Genomic DNA, 12,691 nt, shown 5'->3' with positions numbered 1-12,691 from the left:
TGTACCCTTAGGACAAACAATACATCATATGTTAATAAAAATAATTTTTAAAGAAGATAAACAAAAAGACAAGAAAACAGGCTATAGAGAGTTGAAAGAGGTGGTTCTGGATGCAAATAGTAACAGTGTTGATGGCTTCGTTTATCTCCTGTTTTACACATTTTTTTTCATTTCTTTATCTGACTGCCCTGGTTATCCTCTTCAGAATAATTCTGAACAAAAGTGCTCCTAGCGGGTACTCTTTTCTCAAGGGAATACTTTTACTATGTCAGAAAAGCATAGTGTAAGCTTTCATAGAGACCACACATTAAAGACATTTTCTTGCATTGCTCATTTTAAAAATAAATGATGTACAAGTCTTTGCTATAGTATGTGTGATTTACTTCCTTTAATTTGTTATTGCAGTTGGGTGTGTTGTTCCATCCACTAGGGAAAATATGCAAACTGGCTACCCCTACCAAAATGACTAAATTTCAAGAAGTTAGTTTTTCATAAAAAGAAAGATGCATATCTATAATACCATCCAATTTATAAAATGTCTAAAATATACACACCTGGATAATATATTGATTTGGGCTCAATGTAGTGTAGCAAAATGTAATGAAAAGCAAGGAAGTCATCAACAAGGAGCTAAATAGTGGTTTCCTTGAATAACTCAGAATCAGCATCAATAGTATTTGTAATGTTCTCTTTCTTAGACCAAGGTGTGCTTTATTATTTGCATAATATATTTTTATATATGTGGGTGGATATATATATATGCACGTTTATACAGACATATATTTACTAACATGATATATATTAGTAAATAGTGCATTGTTAAAATCTGTTTACAAACAACTGTTTAAAACTACTTTGTGAATAAAAACAATAGAAATTTAAAAATAAGTTGAATATATTTTGCTTTACACATATTAATATGATAATTTAAAATTAGTAATAATAGAGGTACCTGGGTGGCTCAAGCATCTGCCTTCCCCTCAGGTCATGATTCCAGGGTCCAGGGATCAAGCTCCCTACTGGGCTTCCTGCTTGGTAGAGAGTCTGCTTCTCCTTCTGCCCCTCCCTCCACTCACACTCTCTCTCTCAAATAAAATCTGTAAGCAAGTAATTTTTTTTAAATGGGTAATAAGAGGTTGTATGTACCATGTTCGACACTGAGTAATCTATTTATATTACTCCCTTAGTACTTAAAATAATCCCATAATGCAGGTACTATTTTGTCCCCATTTAACAGATAAGGAAACTCAGTGAAAGACATCGACTAACTTATGCTGATGTCAGAGTCCCAGGCTTTGTATCTATGTGATTAGCCACTATCGTACACTGAACCCCCACTTCCCCCCACATACACACACTTACATAAACACAGATTCTTTCCCTCAAACACACAGAGATGCACGCAGGCTATGTACAGAGTATCTCTCCAGGCCAAGCACTGATTTTCTTCAGTTAACTATTGAACAGTGTTAAGCTACATAACCCAAATGAAATGTGCATTAACAGCAGTTTTTTTCTGGGATTTCTGCCAGGATATGGTGTAAAAATAGTGTTAATAGAGCCCGAATTAACTACTGAAGTAGAAGAATTACAAACCTTTGCAGAAACAGTTTTTTATTAACAGCTATTCTTAAATCAGATAATTCAATTACAAAGAAGAAAAAAAACATTCACACAAGGAATGTATCATGCTGCATTTGAGGTCCATAATTAGACAAATCATAGCTTTTCTTAAAAATCCTACTCTAGCAGCATATTAAATGCACTGTTTAAACTCATTATTGCCCTAAGTTTCCAAGTAAACAGTCCTCACTGAAATGATCAGAGCGCAAACTCTCATACATATAACGTCTTTGTCAACTTCCTAATCATTAAATATTTGCTCTAAGTGACATTTAAATGTATATTATCCAGAAAAGTTAGCCCCAGGAAATGCCAGGAGTAATTTCCTTCACATAACATTTGACAATTTCCCTCTCAAAGATTAGCTTCTTTATCTCTGATCATCCCCTAAGTTAAAGAACTCACATTTTATTCTTTAGCCAAAGTCTACCACTTCTTACTCGGCTCTGAATTTAATTCAGCCAAGGATTCAGGACAGCCCTGGTTTTCAGGGTGAAGCATGTCTAGATTACGGTATAGGACAGTGATTTACACCAGGGCAACTATTATTTTAATTTTACCACAATAGTTACATCACATTTTTACAACAGATTCTTTTATATTTCTGCCCTTTGAAAGCATATTATTTGCTTGCTTTCATTGTTAACTAGATTAGCTCTAACTGTAACCTGGAAAACTTGGATAGGTCTTGCCAACACATCTGTAACTAGGGCAGATTAAATGGATGACAAACCAACAAAATCATCTACTCCATAGACACTGTCTTACTGTCTTCCAGAGCTGGTTTTTTTCTTTGGTGTTTGAATAATTAGTAATATACTGAGCCCATGAATCCATATCCCATAATGTTAATATAAATTTAGAATGCCCGGGGCACCTGGGTGGCTTAGAGGGTTAAGCCTCTGCCTTCGGCTCAGGTCATGATCTCGAGATCCTGGGATTGAGCCCCCCATCGGGCTCTCTGCTGAATGGGGAGCCTGCATCCCCTTTTCTCTGCCTGTCTCTCTGACTGTTTGTGGTCTCTCTCTCTCTGTCAAATAAATAAATAAACTTTTTTTAAAAATTAGGATACCCAACTTACAACCCCAAATTGGAAAATTAACATATATGGAAAAAATAGTATTTTATTATGGGATTTTAGTCATATTATTACAATTGAAAAACTAGATGCCTTATTCTTATCTCCTCTTCATCACAGTTGACAATCGCATTTTATAATGATTACAGAATTTCAAACTTGCTTGCTGATAATGTTATCCCTGTTTTCCAATTTTTATTCTTCTACATTTAGATTTTTTTAAATGAGCAAATACAAATAAAAATGTTAGAAAAACTAATTTCAAACAGACAGGGCACCTGGGTGGCTCAGTGGGTTAGGCCTCTGCGTTCAGCTCAGGTCACCATCTCAGGGTCCTGGGATCAAGCCCCTACATTGGGCTCTCTTCTCAGCATGGAGCCTGCTTCCACCTCTCTGCCTGCCTCTCTGCCCACTTGTGATCTCTGTATGTCAAATAAATAAATATTTTTAAAAATATAAAAAAATCTCTGTTATCTAAAATATTTATCTTTTTATTAAAAAGTCACCCTTTGCTTCCCCAAAAATATTATTTAAAATCATATTAATGTAATAAAGTAAAGATCTCTGGAAATGAAAGAAAGCCATTGAGATTCTTTTTATAACTGCTTTATCAAGGTGTAGTTTAGATGCACAAAATATGCTAAATGAGATGTGCAATTCAATGACCATTATTAAATTTATAGAGTTGTGCAAGTGTCATAAAATCCATTTTTAGAACATGTCCATTAACCCAAAGCAACTGTTCATGCTTGTTGCTAGTCATCCCCCATTCCCATATCCAGCCCCAGGCAACCACAATCTACTATCTGTTCTATACATTTGCCTTTTCTGGACATTTAGTATAAATATAATTTATACAATATGTAACTTTTGGCTATTGGCTTCTTACAACAATGTGTTCGAAGTTCATGTATGTATAGCATACATCAGCATATCACTCTGTTGATTGTCAAACAACATTCCATTATATAGATATAACATACTTTGTCCATTTAACAGTTAATGGACATTTGGATTGTGTCCATATGCTTGTCTTTTAAAAGCATCTTCTAGATACCCAAGATACACCTGTCAGTGGTATTGATAAGAGTCTACTATGATGTTCTACACAGAAAGGGAATGGAATTAAGAATATATAAACCAGGGGTGCCTGGGTGGCTCAATGGGTTAAAGCCTCTGCCTTCGGCTCAGGTCATGATCCCAGAGTCCTGGGATCGATCCCCACATTGGGCTCTCTGCTCGCAGAGAGCCTGCTTCCTCCTCTCTCTCTGCCTGCCTCTCTGCCTACTTGTGATATCTGTCTGTCAAAGAAATAAATAAACAAAATCTTTAAAGAAAAAAGAATATATAAACCAAAACTAAATATATAAACTAAGAATATATAAACTAAAACTTTTGCATGGAACCTTCTAGACTAGAAAATGACCGTCGATGCTAGTTGCATACTAGAATCACCTAAGAAACCACTGAAACCTGGAGCCTGGAACCTAACCCCTCCCCAAACTTTAACTTAATCAGCCAAATTGCAGCATGGGCATCCAACAATTCATAAAAATGTCCAAGGTGACTTGAATACACATTCAGGTTTGGCAGCCATCACCATACAGGTCTATCTTTTAATCTCACTCCCACTTTGATTTAAAAATCTCTTTAGATAAAAATCTCTTTAGAATGTATCTTGCTGTACTCCCAGGTCCCTTAACATGAGTGGATAAGGAATAAAAGAAAGGGTTAGGTGAAAAAAATCCAAGACAAAACAAGGGGCAAAAAAATATTGAGCTCCAGGTCTTTTCTTTTCTTTTCTTTTCTTTTCTTTTCTTTTCTTTTCTTTTCTTTTCTTTTTCTTTCCCCCCATGGTTGGTATATTTTGTGGATTTACTCTTTGAGAGAAAAAAAAATCTATCTTATTTACATAGATCAGACTCACAATGAATACAGTTGAAAGCAAATGATTTTTAACTAAATCTATTTATTTATTGCCCCTAAGAAAAGAACACAGGGATTCACAAAGGCAGTCTCCAAACTATTCCTAATTGACTTCACGGAGAACAAACTTTCAAATGTAAAATGTGACTCTAGTATATTTCAGGCATTGGTTTAAATGGACATCTTTTAGGAGAGTTTCTGGCCTTTCAGTATAAAGAAATTTTCCGGTCAGTATCACATTATTTTTTTTTTAATTTTTAAAGATTTTTCCCATCTGAATTTTAAAATTCATGTGTATGGTTATTGTATTCCTGTTTTCTGAAAAGTAAACTGCAAGAGAGAAAGAGAACTTGCTTTCTCATACACACTAGTCCCTCAATGCCAAATGAACGTAAAAATAACCCATTCCCTCTTGTCCGTGAGGATGAGTTAAGAACTCGTTGCTTCATTCGATGGCTGTGCTATTGTAGAGGAGAAGAGATGTTGCTTAGAATGTAATTTCATCACTCCTTTTATCTGTCTTCTTGGAAATACAAACTCTAGCTTTGGTGGTTCAGCTAAAATTCATTTGCCATAGGTCATTGCCAATGGAACGGTTACTGAGATCTCATATTTACTGAAAAAGCCCTTTTAACAGGGAAAACAAATACCACTGGCAGTTCAAATGCTTGGCATGTTTTCACTCTTTTCTCTGGTTTCCAATGCTTAATACACATTTAAACATCTCTAATCATCGTCTCAGTATCACTTGGAAGAGGGAATGCTGAAGACAAACTCCACTGGAAGTTATTTAGCATCTATGTGTTCAAATATTGATACCTGGAATTCTAACTGCAGTTAGAAAATAGAAGAATTGCCATTTGCGAATAACTTCTCCCATTCTGTGGGTTGCCTCTTTGTTTTGTTGGCTGTTTCCTTTGCTGTGCAGAAGCTTTTGATCTTGATGAAGTCCCAAAAGTTCATTTTCACTTTTGTTCCCTTTGCCTTTGGAGATGTGTCTTGAAAGAAGTTGCTGTGGCTGATGTCAAGAGGTTACTGTCTATGTTCTCCTCTAGGATTGATAGATTCCTGCCTCACACTGAGGTCTTTTATCCATTTCCAGTTTATCTTTGTGTATGGTGTAAGAGAATGGTCGAATTTCATTCTTCTACACATAGCTGTCCAATTTTCCCAGCACCATTTATTGAAGAGATTATCTTTTTTCCAATGTATATTTTTTCCTGCTTTGTCAAAGATTAGTTGGCCATAGAGTTGTCATATCTGGGCTCTCTCTGTTCCACTGGTCTATATGTCTGTTTTTGTGCCAGTACCATGCTCTTTTGGTGATCACAGCTTTGTAGTAAAGCTTGATATCAGGCAATGTGATGCCCCCAGTTTTGTGTTTCTTTTTCAACATTTCCTTAGCAATTCAGGGTCTCTTCTGGTTCCATACAAAACTCAACACACACAAAACAGATAATCATGTCAAAAAATGGGCAGAAGACATGAACAGACACTTCTCCAAAGAAGACATACAAATGGCTAAAAGACACATGAAAAGATATTCATCATCATTAGCCATCGGGGAGATTCAAATCAAAACCACATTGAGATACCACCTGTCACCAGTTAGAATGGCCAAAATTAATAAGAGAGTAAGCAACGTGTGTTGGAGAGGATGTGGGGAAAGGGGAACCCTCTTACACTGTGGGTGGGAGTGCAAGTTGGTGCAGCCACTTTGGAAAACAGTTAGAAATTAAAAATAGAGCTTCCCTATGAAGCTACTACTACTAAGCTAATTGCACTACTGGGTATTTACCCCAAAGATACTGATGTAGTGAAAAGAAAGGCCATCTGTACCCCAATGTTCCTAGCAGCAATGGCCACAGTCGCCAAACTGTGGAAAGAACCAAGATGCTCTTCAACGGACGAATGGATAAAGAAGATGTGGTCCATATACACTATGGAGTATTATGCCTCCATCAGAAAGGATGAATAACCCAACTTTTGTATCAACATGGACGGGACTGGAGGAGATTCTGCTGAGTGAAATAAGTCAGGCAGAGAGAGTCAATCATCATATGGTTTCACTTACTTGTGGAACATAAGGAATAACACAGAGGACACTGGGAAATGGCGAGGAGAAGTGAGATGGGGAAAATTGGAGGGGGAGACAAACCAGGAGAGACAGTGGACTCTGAGAAACAAACTGAGGGTTTCAGAGAAGAGGGGGGTGAAGGGCTGGGTTAGTCTGGTGGTGGGTATTAAAGAGAGCATGTATTGCATGGAACACTAGGTGTGGTCCATAAACAATGAATTCTGAAGCACTGAAAAATTAAAATAAAATAAAATGGAAAAAATAATCGTAGAAAAATAGCAATAAGTAACATTTTATTACGGTCAAAAAAAAAAAAAAAGAGAGAGAGAGAGAGAAGAGAAGAGAAGAAAAGAGAAGAGAAGAAAAGAAAATAGAAAAATTGCAATTTAAAGGGCAGAATTCAATGGCTTTAAAGTTTTAAAAAATCAGTAGGCAATAGTGATATTAAGAACAGGTATTACTTGTATAGTGTTTACTTTCTGCTAAGACTTCTTCAGAAGGCTTTAGAAACATTAGCTCATTATAATATCAATAAGTATTCTATGCAGTTGGTACTACTGTTTCCTCTATTTTAGAGATAAAGAAGCTGAAGCACAGAGAAGAAATATACTTTGCCCAGTGTGAAACAATTATTGAATGTGTGAGATCATATGAGTCCAGGATCTGTAGTTTTAGCCAGAGAGAAGACATACAACACTGTCGTCCAACCGCACATACGAATATTACACCAACATCATGAGATCCTATTTAGGTATCCAGCATTATTCATTCCTTCAGCTTAAAGTTTTAATGTCTTTATTCAAATAAAAATATATACATTACCATAATGAACACATTATTGTAAATTAGTCTGTGTAAGAATTATTACAACCATTCTGAATTAATGCAGTGTGGATATTTTGTTAATGGATAGATAGAGTGGAAAATATATAAAACAGCACTAAGAACAAGAGAAACTCTAGCACAATCCATGAACACTGAAATTCTAGTAATTCAGATGGAAGATCAGAAAAAAAAAATAAAGGGCAAACTAGAAATTGTACTTATTTGCATTATTCATGTAGGCATAGCAGATTATATTTTTTTTAGCTGGCCATCCTCAGCTCTGCAAATGTGAATCACATATTCAGGAACAAGGCATTGGGAACAAAATTAAAATAATATGGAGGTTCATATATTCAGGTTTATGACATTGTCAGAACCCTAAAAGGTAATCCGACAATGCATCTGAACTAATAACTCATACAAGAATATACTAACATATATTCTCCTTCATATAAATGCATACATTAATATGCATTATATAAAATATTCAACCTCCTACTAATCTTAGAAGTGTAAATTAAAACAATGCACTACAACTTAATACATACTTGTAAAAACTTAAAACTAACAAGAGTAAATGTTTGGCTTTCCAGCATTAATTATGTTAGAATGATCATACATGCTTTTTTTCCTGTCCCTACTAGGATCTCTCTAAACTTCCTGGGGAAAAAAAAGAAAAAAGAAAAAAAAAGAAAGAAACAAATCTAAAACCAGAAAAATCAAGAAAACAGAGAGAGATCACTAGTGAAAAACAATATTCAAAGCCTATTTTGACAAGGTACATAGTTCTTGGAGGGCTGTTATGGTCTTAGTTTGCAGGAGAAATTGGTGATTCAAGATTTTATAGAGGATTTTGACATGGAGGAGAAGTGGAAGAATGGGTGGCTTTGAACACTGAACAGTGTTCAGAGATTAGGAAGAGGGTGAGTCAGAGAAGGATGGTCAGAACATCTCAGCACAGAGATGACCCTTCTTCCCCTATCTAGAATATCAGCGCATCTACCATTAAAAAGTAAAATTCACTGGGTATTCATTTGCTCTAGATTGTCCCATGGGTGAACTGATTTAATCCTCAAAGCAAAATGAGGTAGGTACTAATTTTATCTCTGGATGAGGGAACATGAGGAGGCAAACAAACTCTCCCCAAAATCCCAAATAATGAGTGACAGAACAGGAATTTGAACCCATGTAGCCACAACAATGGTCTCTGCTCTATGCCTCCAGGCTACAATTGCTGCCTTTCTTTCAAGGCAGAAGAAAACTGAAATTTACCTTCTGGAGAAACTTGTAAAAATGAGATTCCAGGGTGTCTGGGTGGCTCAGTAGGTTGAGCCTCTGCCTTTGGCTCAGGTCATGATCTCGGGATCCTGGGATGGAGCCCAACATCGGGCTCTCTGCTCAGCAGGGATTCTGCTTTCCCCCTCTGCCTCTCTGCCTACTTGTGATCTCTCTCTCTCTCTCTCTGACCAATAAATAAATAAAATCTTTAAAAATATATAAAAATGAGATTCTGCACACAGTGTGTACAAGTTTCTGGGGAAGGGATGGTAGGAAGCAGAGGATGACATTTAACTTACCACAAAAGGAAGAGCCCACCAGCCCCCTTGCTGGGGAGAGGTTGGAGACTTGGACAAGAGGGAAGGGAAGGATTTCGTGAGACAGGAGTTGGGAATTACACACATCTTAGGAGCTGTGGGATAGGAGAAAACCAGAAGCCAATTTGAAGGTTTGGATGACTGAGGCTCCTCATGACTTTGGAGCAGTGGCAGGACCCATATATATACTGAGCTTCTGCTTTAGGACAGAGGTCCATACCTGACATCACACCCAAAAGATGTTTGAATTGCAATTAAATAGATGCAGAGACACTCGGTTGTTGAAACTTTCTACAAAATGGGAAAAATGATGATGATAAAAATAAAACCTTACTGAATATGTTAGCTGGGACCACAGAACAATAACGTACCTAGAAAGTATAAAAATACTACAAGAAAAGATATTTCAAATCTGAATAGAATAAGATAATTGGGGGATAACGATGTTCCCCTATGGTGAACCACCAAATCCAAAAGACAGAAAACAGCAACAACCAGGGCACCTGGGTGGCTCAGTCATTTAAACCCCTGACTCTTGATTTCAGCTCGGGTCATGCTCTCAGAGTCCTGAGCTCAAGTCCCACATCAGCCCCCACACTGGCATGGAGCCTGGTTAAGATTCTTTCTCTGCTATCCCTTGCCCAGCCCTCTTCTAAAAAAATCAAGAGCAACAGCAGCAACAATAAATCTAAACAAATACACCCAGTAATTCTGATTTTACACCACAGGACATTTTCAAAAATGACAGGTGACTCTTGGTTTTGCTTCTAGAAAGAGCTGCCTTGTCCAGTGAGCAACTTCGGTCATTTACTAGGGATAAATCTGTAATGCCAATAAAATCATTTGACCACTTTCAGGATAATGTAAAATGAGAATATTATGCCCCCCAAAATATTATCATAGTAAGACAATTTATGAAAAGTGGCTGAGAGGGGCACCTGGGTGGCTCAGTATGTTAAAGCCTCTGCCTTCAGCTCAGGTCACGATCTCAGGGTCCCGGGATCGAGCCCTGCATTGGGCTCTCTGCTCAGCAGGGAGCCTGCTTCCTCCTCTCTCTCTGCCTGCCTCTTTGCCTACTAGTGATCTCTGTCTGTCAAATAAATAAATAAAATCTTTTTTAAAAAAGTGGCTAACAGAAAATCTGGAATATAGTGAGCACAGTGTGAACACTCCTCCCATCCCCTTTACTACATATTCTTGATACCAAATGCAGGTGCTCTAACATTTGTGATGTTTTTCGTGATCTCTCAGAAGTCGAAATCCTCTCTCTTTTTTCTATTAACTTAAACTTTGACTGGAATCAATAGACACGAGAAGACTTAGAATCATTTAAGGTGAATTTAAAGCAAATTCTGTACAAACTTCAATCACAACTGAAACCCATTATGGAATTATATTCTGAGACTGGAGAAAAAAATTACATGGTATAGAAAAAATATACATATATACACATATATCCAATATATGCATATATAGTATAAATAATTATCAATGTGGCATATAAATATCAATTTAAGGAAAAACTGATAATCTATGGTTAAAAAAAGCTGCTTTATTGGAACATGTGAGCTAATGTGCTTATATGGACTCTTAATTTCTCACAACATTCTAAATATTAGGAAACTATGAGATTGAATATTTTGAGGATAGAAAGTTTAATAAGAGAGGTTCTCTATTTAATCAGATCCACTGTTTCCTTATTTATTTATTTACTTTTGGTCAGTACTTGCCCTGTTCAACTTGACTTTGTGACTTCTTTGAAGCACCAGAGTTCACTTTCTCAAGACTAAACACAGAGAATCTTGTTTTGTTTATGTATTTCTGTAAGTTTTAATGCAATAAAGAAATCTCACCTTTATTCATAGTACTTGGGGAAAATGAGAACTTCCTCAAAAGGTACAATTAAAAAACTCAATTATTTTTGATTGATTCTCTCTGTTCCTTGGAACCCCAGCTTCTGTATTAATAATGGGAGGTTGGGGGGCATGTGGGTGGCTCAGTGGGTTAAAGCCTCTGCCTTTAGCTCAGGTCATGATCCCGGAGTCCTGGGATCAAGCCCCACATTGGGCTCTCTGCTCAGCAGGGAGCCCGCTTCCAATTCCCTCTCTCTGCCTGCCTCTCTACCTACTTGTGATCTCTCTCTCTCTGTCAAATAAATGGATAAAATCTTTAAAAAAAGAAAAAAAGAATGGGAGGTTGGGGAAACCAGGTGGTGGATATTAGAGAGGGCACGGATTGCATGGAGCACTGGGTGTGATGAATACTGTTATGCTGAAAATAAATTTAAAAAAGAAGAAGAAGAAGAAGGTGGTACTCCAAATGCTTTTATTGAAAGGCCTTTAGACAGTGTCTACTCCCATATGGGATAGACACTGTCTGTGTGACCAGATGAGGCCAACATTTCATGACTTATAAAATAAGGGGATTCTACTACACCACTCACCAAATTTCCAGCTCCAGAATGGGATTTTAGGTTATCAGCTATTATCTAAATACAGTGTTGCCATGGCATCTCTTCCATTCCGTTGGTGTGACTATATATTGCTACAACACTTTAGAAATCGATTTGGCATTGCCTCATAAAGTTGAAGACACACATACACTATGACTCAGTAATCTGATGTCTAGAAAAACTCCTCTAAATGGGAATCTGGAGACTCCTACCAGAATGCTCAGATCAGTGACATGTTACAACACGAAGCTAAAAGCAACCCAGTTCTCCCTAAGGAGTGTAACAGATCAAGAGTTTTCATAGAGGACTGAAAGCTAACCAGTCACACTTGGATACATCAACATGACCCAACTGCAAAACATAATATTTAAAGAAGTGGGCATCTGGGTGGCTCAGTCGTTAAGCAGCTGCCATCAGCTCAGGTCATGATCCCAGGGTCCTGGGATCTCTGCTAGGCTCCCCCTGCTTGTGTTCCCTCTCTCTGTCTCTCTCTGTCAAATAAATAAATAAACTCTTAAAAAAAAAAAAAGGAAAGACACAAGTCAGGTAACAGCCTGATCTTATGTCACTAAAGACAGAAAAATGAGTATTAATTGGGCACATACATATATGATAAACCATAACCAAAACCAAAGAATATACTAACACAATTTTTTAAAAATGTAATTCTAGGTGGAGAGAAGGGGATGTGACTGATGACGGATACACGGGGGGCTTCTAACTTTTAATTCTTAAGCTGGCTAGCAAGTACAGGGGCCAGCATTATATTATCCATTAAATCATACCTAAATGTCATATACACACTCTTGTATGTAATTATGAATGCATTATTTTTTTAAGCTTAAGAAATATCTCTAAGATGGCTAAATCATTGCTGTTGTTTATGCTGAAGGTAGAGATCCTGGGAAAACACGCGACTAAGAGGCGCCTGGGTGGCTCAGTGGGTTAAGCATCTGCCTTCAGCTCAGGTCATGATCTCAGAGTCCTGGGATTGAGTCCCATGTCAGGCCCCCTGCTCAACAGGGAGTCTGCTTCTCCCTCTCCCTCCGTCCCTCCCCACTACTCATTCTCTCTCTCTCTCTCTAATAAATAAGTTAATCTTAAAAAAAAAGTAA

The sequence above is a fragment of the Mustela erminea genome, chromosome 3 (genome assembly GCF_009829155.1).
Source record: "Mustela erminea isolate mMusErm1 chromosome 3, mMusErm1.Pri, whole genome shotgun sequence".
Lineage (NCBI taxonomy): Eukaryota > Metazoa > Chordata > Mammalia > Carnivora > Mustelidae > Mustela > Mustela erminea.
This window is presented reverse-complemented; position numbering follows the sequence as displayed.